The sequence below is a fragment of the Nerophis ophidion genome, linkage group LG01 (genome assembly GCF_033978795.1).
Source record: "Nerophis ophidion isolate RoL-2023_Sa linkage group LG01, RoL_Noph_v1.0, whole genome shotgun sequence".
NCBI classification, from domain to species: domain Eukaryota; kingdom Metazoa; phylum Chordata; class Actinopteri; order Syngnathiformes; family Syngnathidae; genus Nerophis; species Nerophis ophidion.
Genome location: NC_084611.1, coordinates 90325692 through 90340848, shown reverse-complemented (window position 1 = coordinate 90340848; position 15157 = coordinate 90325692). Strand labels below are relative to the sequence as shown.

The window sequence follows — 15157 nt, the reverse complement described above, 5'->3', positions numbered from 1 at the left end:
AAGTGTCTTGCCCAAGGACACAACGGCAGTGACTAGGATGGTGGAAGCGGGGATCGAACCTGCAACCCTCAAGTTGCTGGCACGGCCGCTCTACCAACCGAGCTATACTGCACCATACCTCGAGGTATGTCTTTACAATCTTTAAAATCTCACTAAAACACTATTAAAACAATAAGTAGATAAGGGATCTTCCAGAATGATATTGTAAATGTGTCTAATTACATCTGAAACGTTCACACTGGCGCCGCCCAGAGCTGTCGCTTTTTTTTCTTCTTTTTTTTTTCTAGTCCTCCTAATTCATGAATCTTTCATCCTCGCTCAAATTAACGGGGAAATTGTCGCTTTCTCGGTCCGATTTGCTCTTACTGCTGGTGGCTCCCATTACAAACAATGTGAATATGTGTGGAGCCCTGCAACTCGTGACGTCAAGGCAAGGCTTTTCTATTAGCGACCAAAAGTTGCAAACTTTATCGTGGATGTTCTCTACTAAATCCTTTCAGCAAAAATATGGCAATATCGCGACATGATCAAGTATGACACATAGAATGGAGCTGCTATCCCCGTTTGAATAAGAAAATCTCAGTACAGTAGGCCTTTAATTGTATCATTTTTTCTGGTATAGCTAAAATTTAAATGTTTTAGCTCCACAGGCGACCAGTAATTGCTTCCTTGTAACGTTTACAAATAAAAAAAAATAAGTAGAAAAGTTTAAAAAAAATAAAAACAATTAACAGTAAAACTAACACAAAAATGAATCCAAACGCTGCTATTTTTCTTGTCAATTTTTTTTTCAAGCGTCTTTCCAACGAACGACCCGCCACTGCGAATCGGGTCCTCGTTCAAAAAGAGCCGTTTAAAAACACACGACTCGTTCACGAACGTCACACGTGACACTTGCCTCCCCTCCATTTTGTGTCGTCCGCTTCCGGGCTTTCGGAGAAAGCTGCGAGTCAAACATCCAGCAGAAAGACGATGGCGCCCGTCGCGCGTCAAGAGTGCGGTTAAAGTATCCCACCTTGGAAGCCGAAAGTGTCGAAAAAGTTCCTCTCCAACGTTACCGCGGCTTGGGAAAAAGGGCGCCAAGACGTCCAAAGTTGACAGCTGGAAGTAAACAAGCTCCATGCTAACGAGCTAGCTCCATGCTAAGCTGTTAGCTCCAGGCTAACCCGCGTCTCTCTCCGCCAGCTAACCCGGCTGGTGTCGCCCTGCCAGCGGCCTGTCGTCACTCGCTGAGCCGGTCACGAAGAATTGCCACCGCGACACTTTTCATTCATGCGCTTTTTTTTTCTCCGCGTCTTCGTCCATTTGAGGTGAGTAAACCGACTCCGGAAGTGGTCTTAAAAGACATGTCGTAGTTTGTGACATTCTGAGAAATCAACTCTCATCTTTTATCATCAAGAGTACACTTTGTTCCTTTTTTTTTTTTACAGCTGCTGTGATTTATGTAGTCGCTGTCACCATTTGTGACAGGCCGCCATGTTAAATGTAACGCAAACATGCCAACTCGCTCCTTTCTGGACCTCCACGACAACAACTTGACCTACTTCTCTTTGCTTCTTAGTGGCGCACACTTTTTGGGAGTGAAAGGCCTACTGAAAGGAGATTTTCTTATTTCGATATTGCCATATTTTTGCTGAAAGGATTTAGTCGAGAACATCCACGATAAAGTTCGCAACTTTTGGTCGCTAATAAAAAAGCCTTGCCTGTACCCGAAGTAGCAGAAAATGTGCGCGTGACGTCACAAGTTGTGGAGCTCCTCACATCTGAACATTGTTTACAATCATGGCCACCAGCAGCGAGAGCGATTCGGACCGAGAAAGTGACTATTTCCCCATTAATTTGAGCGAGGATGAAAGATTCATGGATGAGGAAAGTTAGAGTAAAGGACTAGAGCAGGGGTAGGGAACCTATGGCTCGCGAGCCAGATGTGGCTCTTTTGATGACTGCATCTGGCTCTCGGATAAATCTGAGCTGACACTGCTTAACACGATAAGTAATGAATAATTAGGGCCCGCATGGCCCATTGCCAAACTTTGGCAATGGCCAAAGGACCTATTGAAGGCTTCAAACTCGCACAGGAGAGAGTTTGGACCCTTCTGATTAAAAGTATAGATCAGAGTTTTGATTACTGCTCCGGTTTTGATTTTACGCGCCTTCAAAGAACCCCTGCGCAAAGTTTCCTAAAAAATGTAATTTTTGCCTCTTTTTGCTGTAATTTGACCCCCTTAAAATGCTTCAAAACTCACCAAACTTGGCACACACATCAGGACTGGCAAAAATTGCGAGCTAATAAAAAAACCAAACCCCAAAACTCAAAATTGCGCTCTAGCTCCCCCTAGGAATACAACACAGACAAACTGCTCCTAGGAAGAAAACACAGACAAAACTGCTTGTAACTTCCGGTAGGAATGTCAGAGAGACATGAAACAAAAACCACTATGTAGGTCTCACTTAGACCTACATTTGAATAATTAACATACTTTAGCAAAAATCTACAGGAAGTTTGATATTTTCACTTCAATACAACAACTGCATTACTTTCACAATGCATTAGATTCTCAAATTAGTGGCTCCAAGGCGTCTTCTAATGCTTATCCGGCCGTGGGTCTCGGGGGCAGCAGCCAAAGGCGGACCCGACCAACGCTGCTTGCAGCTTTAATTATTCTTTATTATTATTCCTGCGCCTCTTTGAACTGTAATTTGACCCCCTGACCATGCTTCAAAACTCACCAAATTTCACACACTCATCAGAACTGGCGAAAATTGCCATCTAATAAAAAAAACCAAACCCCAAAAATCAAAAATGCGTTCTAGCGCCCCCTACGAAAAAACAACAGACTGCTTGTAACTTCTGTTAGCAATGTCGTAGAGACATGAAACCAAAACCTCTATGTAGGACCGACTTAGACCTAGATTTCATAATTTTACTTTATACGGCAAAAATTAAAAAAAAATTGGCAAAAACCCTTCAAAGCAAAATTTGCCTAAAAAAAAAGCTATTTTTTTCTCTTTGCGCTGTATTTTGACCCTCTCAATATGCTTCAAAACTCACCAAACTTGACACACACATCAGGACTGGCAAAAATTGCGATGGATTGAAAAAAACAAACCCCAAAACTCAAAATTGCGCTCTAACGCAATTTTTGAATAAAACACAGAAAAAACTGCTCCTAGGAAGAAAACAGGAACAAAACTGCCTGTAACTTCCGGTATGAATGTTGGAGAGACATGAAACAAAAACTTCTATGTAGGTCTCACTTAGACCTACATTTTAATAATTGACAACCTTCAGCAAAAATCAACAGGAAGTTGGCAATTACCCCTTCAAAACAAAAGTTTTGTAAAAACCCGTCACCTTTCTTCAAACGTTATCTCCTCTGAGCGCCTTTGTCGTTTCGGCTTCAAACTCGCACAGGAGAGAGATTGAACCCTTCTGATTAAAAGTTATGGAAGGAGTTTTGATTACTGCTCCGGTTTTGATTTTATGACCCTTCAAAGATCAACTGCGCTGATGCTGCTGCGCTGCTGTTGTCTCAAGATGGCTACTACCACTGGACAAAAGTATTGGGACACTTAGAACTAACACTAAGCAAAAGTATTGGGACACTTAGGACTAACAGTAGACAATGACAATGTGAAATGGAATTAAATCTTTTTTGTCCTCAAATTTCTACACACAATACCCTGTAATAATAGCAGCTACTATCCATGCTTCTACCGCTTATCCGGGTTTGGGTCACGGGGGCAGCAGCCAAAGGCGGGCCCGTCCAACGCTGCTTGCAGCTTTAATTCCACTTGTAATCACAGTGTTAAAAATAACGTTCAAAATATAAAACATTCTCATGCATTATTTATGTTCAAGAAGTTGTGTTAATGGTAAGAAGTTATTTATTATTGGTTAGTGCGGGGTTGGGCCTCCTGGGGTTCTTCAGACCACCAAGCACCAACATGAGAGCCTGTTTCAGGGTTACAATATTGTTTTATTTTTCAGGTTGCAGGTTCGATTCCCGCTTGTGCCATCCTAGTTACTGCCGTTGTGTCCTTGGGCAAGACACTTTACCCACCTGCTCCCAGTGCCACTCACACTGGTTTAAATGTAACTTAGATATTGGGTGTCACTATGTAAAGCGCTTTGAGTCACTTGAGAAAATCGCTATATAAATATAATTCACACTTCACAATTGCTTTCCAGCAATTGTCTTTTTCTCTTTCGCTCACGCTCTGGCTCCAGCTCCAACCCCGTCTCTCCTCCTGGCTGCTGCTTATAACAGAGCGACAGGTGATTAGATAACAAGGCCCAGGTGGGCCATCTATGCACCTGTCGCTGATTTCAAGGCCGGTCCTGGCACACCCCGCTTCGCTGCAGGCCCGCGGGCCACGCCCTCGCCACAGTTAGCTTCAGAATAACAATGTTATTACAAATAATAAGAGACCTATTATACTCTAGAAATGTTGGTCTTACTTAAAATGCACTCGTTCAGTGTTAAAAAAGATATTATATGGGCGGCATAGCTCGGTTGGTAGAGTGGCCGTGCCAGCAACTTGAGGGTTGCAGGTTCAATTCCCGCTTCCGCCATCTTAGTCATTGCCGTTGTGTCCTTGGGCAAGACACTTTACCCAACTGCTCCTAGTGCCACCCACACTGGTTTAAATGTAACTTAGATATTGAGTGTCACTATGTAAAGCGCTTTGAGTCACTTGAGAAAAGCGCTATATAAATATAATTCACTTCACTAATTCACTCTTACGGAAATACATTTTAAAATATTTGGCTTTTTGGCTCTCTCAGCCAAAAAGGTTCCCGACCCCTGGACTAGAGGAAAGAAAAAAAGGCGAGGGCAGTGGGAGCGATTCAGATGTTATTAGACACATTTACTAGGATAATTCTGGAAAATCCCTTATCTGCTTATTGTGTTACTAGTGTTTTAGTGAGATTATATGGTACCTGAAATTCAGAGAGGTGTGGTGACCACCAGTGTCTCCGGCGGGAGGAAGTAATAGTCCGCAGCTGCAGGAGGATGCAAGCTCCGCTCATGTCTACAGTGAGAGCCGATTTATTAGCACAATTTTCTCACCGAAACCTGCCTGTCATGTGGTCAGCAACCATGTCCGCTTGACCGCTCTGTTCCATAGTAAAGCGTCACATCCGGGAATGTAAAACAAGGAAACACCGGCTGTGTTTGTGTGGCTAAAGGCTAAAAGCTTCCCACCTCCATCTTTCTACTTTGTAGTCTCCATTATTAATTAAACTTAACCAACTTGACCTACTTCTCTTTGCTTCTTAGTGGCGCCCACTTTTTGGGGGTGAAAGGACAGAGTTCTTAAAGGCCTACTGAAATGAGATGTTCTTATTTAAACAGGGATAGCAGGTCCATTCTATGTGTCATACTTGATCATTTCGCGATATTGCCATATTTTTGCTGAAAGGATTTAGTAGAGAACATCCGTGATAAAGTTCGCAACTTTTGGTCGCTAATAAAAAAGCCTTGCCTGTACCGGAAGTAGCAGACGATGTTTGGTTGTAGAGCTCCTCACACATGAACCACCAGCAGCGAGAGCGATTCAGACCAAGAAAGCGACAATTTCCCCACTAATTTGAGCAAGGATGAAAGATTCATGGATGAGGATAGTGAGAGTGAAGGCTTAGAAAGAAAAAAAAGCGAGGGCAGTGAGAGCGATTCAGATGTTATTAGACACATTTACTAGGATAATTCTGGAAAATCCCTTATCTGCTTATTGAGTTACTAGTGTTTTAGTGAGATTATATGGTTGTACCTGTACAACCTGAAGGTCGGCCCCGCACCTTTCTTCAGCACCAGTCGACGGGTGGTGGCGATGCCCACCTCTGCCCTTCGCAAGGGACCCTCTTCGAAACACGATCTTTCGAAATGATCGCTGCATAATACACTGTACTTTATGTGTGTGTGGTCCAATCCAACCGTGTTCGCTTGACCGCTCTGTTCCATAGTAAAGCTTCACCGTCATCTTTCGAGAATGTAAACAATGAAACACCGGCTGTGTTTGTGTTGCTAAATGCGGCCGCAATACACCGCTTCCCACCTACAGCTTTCTTCTTTGACGTATCCATTATTCATTGAAAAAAATTGCAAAATATTCAGCAACACGGACGTCCATAATACTGTGGAATTATGCGATTAAAAACAGACGACTTATAGCTGGGAACGTTGCTGGAACAAAATGTAATCTACAATGCGAGAAGTCACGCGCACGCGTCATCATACCGCGACGTTTTAGCATGATACTTCCGCGCAAAATTTAAAATTGCAATTTAGTAAACTAAAAAGGCCGTATTGGCATGTGTTGCAATGTTAAGATTTCATCATTGATATATAAACTATCAGACTGCGTGGTCGCTAGTAGTGGCTTTCAGTAGGCCTTTAAAACAAGCTCTTAGTGCACTTTTGTGCATGATGTCACTAAGATGACTTAACAAAACTAAATGAAAGTGCACTTTTTGTACAGAACAGAATAGTTAAAAACAGATAAAGTGCACTTTTGTGCATGATGTCACACAAGATATTTCAAGAACTGTCAAATAAAAATGAGCTGCGTAATAGGAAATCAAATCGTGTATCTCCTTCACTATGTGGTAGGTTCCAGTGGACAGTATCTGCCTCTGTTGTTGACTATTTGTTTCATTCAGTGTTGATGTGGAAATGTTGGCTTGGGCATTTTGTGGGTTTGGCACCGACCGAGATGTTGACATGCGGAGTTTCAAGTAGGGCTGGTCGATACGGCCTTTTGTTAATATCTCGATATTTTTCAGCCATGTCACGATACAGCATATATATCGCGATATTTTGCCTTAGCCTTGAATGAACACTTGACGCATATAATCACAGCAGTATGATGATTCTGTGTCTACATTAAAAACATTCTTGTTCATACTGTATTAATATATTATTTAAAACTTTCATGCAGAGAGGGAAATCAGAACTAAAACCACATTTATTAAGCAGTGGCACAAACATTCATGTCATTTCCAAAACAGAAAGGGCAAGATTGTCAGAGACATTTTAAAACAAGCTCTTAGTGCACTTTTGTGCATGATGTCACTAAGACGACTTATCACAACAACACTAACGTGATGTCACACAATATATTTCAATAACTGTCAAATAAAAATGAGCTGCATAATGGGAACCTAAATAGTGTATGTCCTTCGCTATGTGGACGTTATCTCCTTCGGTTGTGGACTATTTTTTGCATACGGCGTTGATGTGGAAATGATTGCTTGGGGATTTTTCGAACGGAGATGTTGACATGCGGAGTTTCAAACACTCTTCATTCTCGACTTGGGTGACTTTTCAAACGATGCTACAAATTAGCAGTAACGCTACTTTTTTTTAGCAACTCTTTTGCCGCACACGTGATATTACGGTTGTCTGTTTGACATCTTTCCGCTTGAAGCCAAACCACCGCCAGACGGTGGACCCCCTGCTGTTTTTCTTGGGAATTATTTCTTCCTTCATTTGTTACCAGATTCACACCTTCTTTATCTCGTTTTACCACTCGCACCACAGCTAACATTTAACGATACCCATGCTGCTACCTCTCTGCTCCGCGAGAGCGTATACGTATGTGACGAATGTAAGAAAGTGCACTTACTGTCTGTGAGAAGGAGAGACAAGAAAGAGGGAGACGAGCCTGTAGTGTAATGCCCGCAGCTAAAAGCAACTGTGAGAGAACATATACTCTAATATCACCATATAGTCATTTTCTATATCGCACAGAGAAACCCGCGGTATATCGAGTATATTCGATATATCGCCCAGCACTACATCCATCCATCCATCTTCTTCCGCTTATCCGAGGTCGGGTCGCGGGGGCAGCAGCCTAAGCAGGGAAGCCTAGACCTTCCTCTCCCCAGCCACTTCGTCCAGTTCTTCCCCAGGGGGATCCCGAGGTCTTCCCAGGCCAGCCGGGAGAGATAGTCTTCCCAACGTGTCCTGTGTCTTCCCTGTGGCCTCCTACCGTTTGGACGTGCCCGAAACACCTCCCTAGGGAGGCGTTTGGGTGGCATCCTGACCAGATGCCCGAGTCATACCAAAGACAATAAAAATGGGACCCTTTACCTCCCTGCTTGGCCCTCAGCATCAAGGGTTGGAATTAAGTTACAGTAAGTTAAAGTACCAATGATTGGTACTAAATTGGTGGTTAAATCACCAAAATGTATGCAACTATTTGGGCCAATTATTGCATTGTTGAGTACAGAAGTGACATGCGAGTAAACACTATCACATCTGCACCAGGAGGTCATCAGACCGTGGCCGCCAGGACGCAGGCACAAAAGCGCCCCCGCAAGCACGGCCGATAACCCCTCAGGCAGATGGCTCATTTGAGGAAAACAAAAATAATAAAACTTGTAAAATAGTAAGAGCCATGTGTAGAGATGAACAACAAAATGCAAGTAATACATATGAAGATTAATAGAAAAAAAATATATATACAGTAAATAAATAAATTAATATAACAAAATTAAATCTTGCATACATGTAACTAATAGAATAGAAAGTACTTTATTGATCCCTGGGGGAAATTCAGCACCACAGTCCGCTCACAATAGACAATAAACACTTAGGTATTTTTTTTACATGTGAATAATATAAATACAGTCTATTATACAGCATTATTCACACGTGAATAATATAAATACAGTCTATTACACAGCACTATTCACATGTGAATAATATAGTCTATTATACAGCATTCTTCTCTTGTGAATAATAGAAGTACAGTCTTATACAGCATTATTCACATGTGAATAATACAAATGCAGTCCATTATACAGCATTATTTACATGTTAATATAAATACAGTCTATTATACAGCATTATTCCACATGTGAATAATATAAATAGTTTATTATACAGCATTATTCCACATGTGAATAATATAAATAGTCTATTATACAGCATTATTCACATGTGAATAATATAAAGAGTCTTATGCAGCATTATTCACATGTGAATAATACAAATACAGTCCATTATACAGCATTATTTACATGTGAATAACATAAACACAGTCTATTATACAGCATTATTCACATGTAAATAATATAAATACATTATACATTTAAGTACAGCCAAAAAGGAACATGTGCATTATACAGTCTGATGGCTGTTGGTATGAAGGACTTCCTGTGCCGTTCCGTGTTGCATTTTGGGAGTCTGAGCCTTCCACTGAACGTGCTCATTCTCTCCACCAGGTCCGAGTGTAGTGGGTGGGAGTTGTTGTCAATAATGGTTAGGACTTTTGCTAGACTTCTCCTCTCTGACAACACCGCCAGAGAGTCTAGCTCCACTCCCACCACATTACTGGCTTTCTTTACCAGCTTGTCCAGCCTGTTTGTGTCCCCCGCTCTCAGTCCGCTGCCCCAGCAGGCCTCGACGTATAAGAAGGCGCCCGAGTAGGATAAAAAGTAAAATACAAATGACTTCAATAAAATTATATAAGGTAAAAGCCAAGTCAAACAGGTGGGTCTTAAGCCTGCTCCTAAAATCATGAACATTCTCTGCAGCCTTGAGGTCCTCTGGCAAGCTGTTCCATAGACCGGGGCCGTAATGGTGGAAAGATGCCACCCTGTGACTTTGGGAATAAATAGATGAGTGCCGGAGGATCTCAGGGCCCGGGAAGGTTCATAGGGTAAAAGCAAATCTGTATGATAAGAAGGCCCAATACCATAAAAACATCTATAAACCATGAAAAGAACCTTAAAATTGATCCTGAAACACACGGGGAGCCAATGCAGAGATTTAAAAACTGGTGTAATATGAGCCCGCCTTCTGGTCTTCGTCATGACACGTGCCGCTGAACTTTGGAAGAATTGTAAAGGTGCAATACATAGAAAGCAAGGCCTTACAATCATCTATACGACTTGTAATAAAAACATGCATTAGTATCTCCGTATTGCCCTTAGAGAGATTTGGGCAAACTCTGACTATATTCTTAGGATAAAAAAACTCTTTTAGTTCCCTCTGCAAGCCAGCAGGGGGCGACTTCAGGAGTTGTTAAGTTACTGTTATCACAAAGATTGGTGAAGAAGAACATGGATGACGAAACGCCAAGGGCTCCCCGTACCTTTTTGGTGTTATATTGACCATCAAATGTATTCACACACAAGGAATTTTGACTTGGTAAACCATGGGTCGGGAACCCGAAACGTTGAAGGACCGAAAACACAGAAAACAAATCTGTCTGGAACCGCAAACAAATGAAAAGTCTTATAATGAAACCAACACGTGACGTAAGTGTCTATGCTAGCTATAATAGCCTACTATCAAAATGACTATGTTGACAGAAATGTTTTAAATGTAATATTTATTCTAAACATTTTTCCAAAATTAGAAACTATTAGTAAATCAGAGGCTACTCAAGGGGTGACATAACTCCTGGACATGACTGACTTTTAATGGCCAAAGTTAAAGATGTATGTATTCAAGTTAAAGGAAACGGCAGGCTGTCTTCTTTTAATAGATTTATTACAATCTTTGGCAAGCTCGGTAATATTTGCTGAGGTCTGGAACAACATGTCACACAAATATCTGAAGTGCATCCAAAATTACATACAGATAATGTGTCAAGAAACTTGCAAAACTACATCATATACAAAAAAGGATACAAGTAAAGGATATTAAATATATATACAAATGAGGCATAATTGTCACCGGTATTTGTTGACGAATCCCAAGATGCAGAGATGGAGGCAGGCATGGAGTGAGAAAACATGATTTAATAAAGATACTAAGACAAAACCAAAAGGGTACAAACAAAAAGCACGCACATGGGCGGATATAACAAACTAAGGGCTATGAACAAACTAATCGGAAGCAGGGAACAAAAAACAGTAAGCTACAAACCAACTACCAAATATAGCTTACCGCTACGCTGCATTCACACGACCAGTAGGAATGACAAGTAGAAAATGGCATTGACACGACATGTGGCAACGACAATGATCCAGCACTGACTGGAAAACAAAGTGGGTACAAATAGGAGCGGGCTGATTGACTACAGGTGTGGCCAGGTGCCAATCAGCCTCAGATGAGGTGACAACAGCACACAGGAAGCTGAACCAAAATAAGAGCACTTGACAGGAACTAAAGACCGGAGATACTAAACACAGAGGAAACAAAGACAAATGCAGAGGAAAAAACTAAAACATAGACAAACTGTCAGGGGAAAGCCTGACAATAATGATGCAATATGTACATACAGCTAGCCTAAATAGCATGTTAGCATTGATTAGCTTGCAGTCATGCACTGACAAAATATGTCAGATTAGCACTCCAACAAGTCAATAACATCAACAAAGCTCACGCTTGTGCATTCACGAACAGCATAAAACATTTGGTGGACAAAAGAAGGAGGGGAAGATTTTACATGTAAACAAACTGTTGCGTCAGAGCCCCACACTATGGTGAGTTCAAGAACCGCCAAAATTAGTCGGACAAAATGATGTTTGCCAAGTAATCAGAGAAGCATACACACAAACATTTTAGACCGTGGTTGTTCTAACAATTGGGAAAGGTTTGTCACATTAGATGGATTAGATTAGATAGTACTTTATTTATTCCGTCAGGAGAGTTCCTTCAGGAAAATTACAATTTTCAGCACAATCCCATTCAAGATCAGACAAACATTATAGGGAGACAGAACTGGATCGCTGACTGGTCTGCCGGCTTCCAGCGCCCCTTACAAAAAAGATGACATACAGGTAAACGGGGGGGAAGAATAGAAGATTAAAATAAAATTTAAAAAATCGGTCTTAGCCTGGGCCCTGGAGTGGGGGTGCAGACTGAAGCCAAGGGAACAAAACAACAACTCATAGCCATAGTACACATCCCTCTTACATGTGTGTAAGAGGGAAACATCAAACATCAAAGAACACAGAGGACATTAAAGCAGCAGATACAACCAGACACTTCTACATACAGCTATGAATAAAAAGTAAAAGAAACATATACACTGTGGTGGCCTCTGCGGTGTTCCACGCCATCGTCCGCTGGGGTGGAGGGAGCATGGCCAGAGACAGGAGCAGACCCAACAAAGCAAACAAAAAACTACGAGAGAGCGCAGTACCGCGGCGCCATCTTGGTATGAAAGGAAAACATTAAGAGAACTCCAAAGACATGAGAGGAGCAGAGAGCTGAGGCAACGGGCTGCCACTTCAAAGCCGCCATTTCTTCCTTAAAGTTACAAAAGTCAAACAACGAAAAACAATAATAAAAAGAGCAACAAATAAAACATATTGCGGTGATCCACGCCATCGTTTTTTGGGGTAGGGCGCAGCACGGGCAGATACGGGAAAAGACCCAACGAAGCAACCATAGGGAGCGGACTGCGTCCTAGGCTGCCCACTAGCGCGCTCGACCAACGTCCAGTTCTCTCGGATGATCGAGACCCATTTAGCCGAATCGTGCTCTTTAAACGCAATAAATAAGTTGTGCTAAGGGTAGGGATGTCACTGTACGATATTATCATGGTACATGTAAAAAAATATATAAAAAAAGTTTTGTTGAAAAATTTTGTGTGTAAAACAGATCTGGGCCAAGTACGGCCCATTAAGATTTCCAATCCGGCTCGCCAGACGTGTTACATAATTTTTTTTACAATTTTACCATTAAAACTGTAGCCGCCATTATGATCTGCAATGCTGCTTTTAAATTACCGTAAGTCTTGAACTACAGATAGTACTTCAGTGGTTGAAATTTGCCCTTTTGAGTGTTCTAGGAGTTATTACGGTAATCTACGTCACAAACAGGGACAAAGCAAAGTGGGCGGGGTTTGTTTTCAGAGCAGCCAGCTCCAAATGCCTGTGTCGAGAAATAATCCGGAAACAGATTTTTCTGCAAAAAATTCAAAATATATTATATTGTAGGTGTTTATTACACTTTTCTTTTCTATTTTGCAGTTTGCTACATTTTTGTTGTGTTTTGCTTGATTGTAAAAAGTACACAACTATGGAGGAGCTGGTCTGAGAAGTAAAATATGTTCATATGTAGTTAATACTCAGTGTTTTATTGCTCATAGTTCATTTTGTAAATCCCACTTTCATTATTTTCTTGTACATTTTGGATGTCCCATTCAGTAAAAAAAACTGTAAAATTCCATTATTTTGCGATGCTCTGTCATAAAGTTTGTAAAATTCTATCGTGACTTTTGGTATTAGTCTTCCTGAAAAAAGGGGGCCAAACATACATACCGAACAGCATATTTTACAGCTAAATGTGTATATATCATTTCTACACACTTTGGCCCCCCAGACACATTTTTTTTCTTTGAAGTGTCCCCCCGAGTTAAAATATTTTCCTGGCTCTGCTGTAAAATGAAGTGTCAGGAGTGTTTAGGATAATTGAACACAAATATAATGTTAAAATGTCCTCAACATATTTATTACTACAAACAGGAATTTTTAAAGTGCAAATTTGGTTTGAAGCAAATATTTGCACAGTATCATGTTAGACCCGCTCGACATCCATTGCTTTCGGTCCCCTAGAGGGGGGGGGAGCCCACTTCTGAGGTCCTCCCCAAGGTTTCTCATAGTCAGCATTGTCACTGGCGTCCCACTGGATGTGAATTCTCCCTGCCCACTGGGTGTGAGTTTTCCTTGCCCTTTTGTGGGTTCTTCCGAGGATGTCGTAGTCGTAATGATTTGTGCAGTCCTTTGAGACATTTGTGATTTGGGGCTATATAAATAAACATTGATTGATTGATTGATATTAAAAAACAACTTCCAGTTGATGTCTTTAAAGTGACAATGTGTACATCCAGTGTAAAACAATCATTTACACTTTACTGTCTTTCAACTTTTACAACATAAGAAGCAGTTTTAATCACGTAATTACCTCACAAACTGATGTGTCAACTATCTTTTCTGTGAGACGGTTTATGAGGAGGTGACTTGTCCTCATGCCTTCCTGACAAGTGCAACTGGAACAGAGTCCATTCCCACCCGTGAGGCTGTATCAAGTAGCTTTTTAGTTTACTCATGCTGGCCGCGTTAAACATATTTTTTTGTGATTTCCCCGTGTCGCCTTGGAAACGCTCCAAACGAAAGTGGCGCATTTCCCTTTGCAGAAGGCGGACTTTCTTACCTCCGCCAAAAAGGTTATGTTCTGGCCTGGGCTTGTTTGTCTGTTTGTTAGCAACTCAACTCAACCAGTTGTGGACACTTTTAATGTCCATCCATCCGCTTGTCCCCCTCAGGCTAAAAACGATTTATGTTATACACGACAAGTACGAGCACTCTTCACTTCCTGCTTACTGCGTCCACGCCCCCACATTCTGGGACATGTAGTTTATGTAAAATGCCAACACGCCAGCAGGTTTTCCTTCGATACCGTCACACGTCACGGTTTTATCAAGAGTACTTTGAAACTGAAATACGGAGATAGTTATAATACCATAACATCCCTAGCTGCCGGGGTTAATCGCTAGTCCAGGTCAGCCCCGCCCCTTTTGTCCGCCAATCAAAAGGTCTAAACCGCCCCACCCACAAAGTAAGTTTTTTTCTTTTTTTGTTTTTTAACATGTAAACAATTTTAATAATAATAATAATAATAATGGATTAGATTTATATCACACTTTTCTATTGTTATATACTCAAAGCGCTCACAATGAAGTGGGAACCCATCATTCATTCACCCCTGTTGGTGGTAAGCTGCATCAGTAGCCACAGCTGCCCTGGGGTAGACTGACGGAAGCGTGGCTGCCAGTTTGCGCCTACGGCCCCTCCGACCACCACCAATCATTCATTCATCATTCATTCACCAGTGTGAGCGGCACCGGGGGCAAAGGGTGAAGTGTCCCGCCCAAGGACACGACGGCAGTGATTTTTGGATGTCAATAGGTGGGAAGCGAACCTGCAACCCTCAGGTTTCTGGCACGGCCGCTCTACCCACACCAAACAAGAATGGCAAACACATTTTGGGAGAACATCCGCACCGTAACACAAAATAAATAACAGAACAAATACCCGGAGCCCCTTGCAGCACTAACTCTTCCGGGACGCTACAATATACACCCACCCCCAACCCTACCCACCTCAACCTCCTCATGCTCTCTCAGGGAGAGCATGTCCCAAATTCAAAGCTGCTGTTTTGAGGCATGTTTAAAAAAAAAATAATGCACT

At 41.8% G+C, this 15157-nt stretch overlaps 1 protein-coding gene across 6 annotated transcripts in view; it reads left to right on the top strand.

Annotated features, from left to right (window-relative positions):
• Nucleotides 1-881: 881 nt before the first annotated feature.
• wipf2a (WAS/WASL interacting protein family, member 2a) overlaps nucleotides 882-15157 on the top strand; it is a 35374-nt gene continuing 21098 nt past the window's right edge. For 3 of the 6 annotated variants that reach the window (XR_009808795.1, XR_009808794.1, XM_061915552.1), the window contains exon 1: nucleotides 883-1310. The gene's annotated coding sequence lies outside the window, so the exon portion shown is untranslated. Of the gene's footprint in view, nucleotides 1311-15157 lie in introns of all 6 variants that reach the window. The other 3 variants (XM_061915583.1, XM_061915576.1, XM_061915569.1) reach the window with 3 other exon arrangements.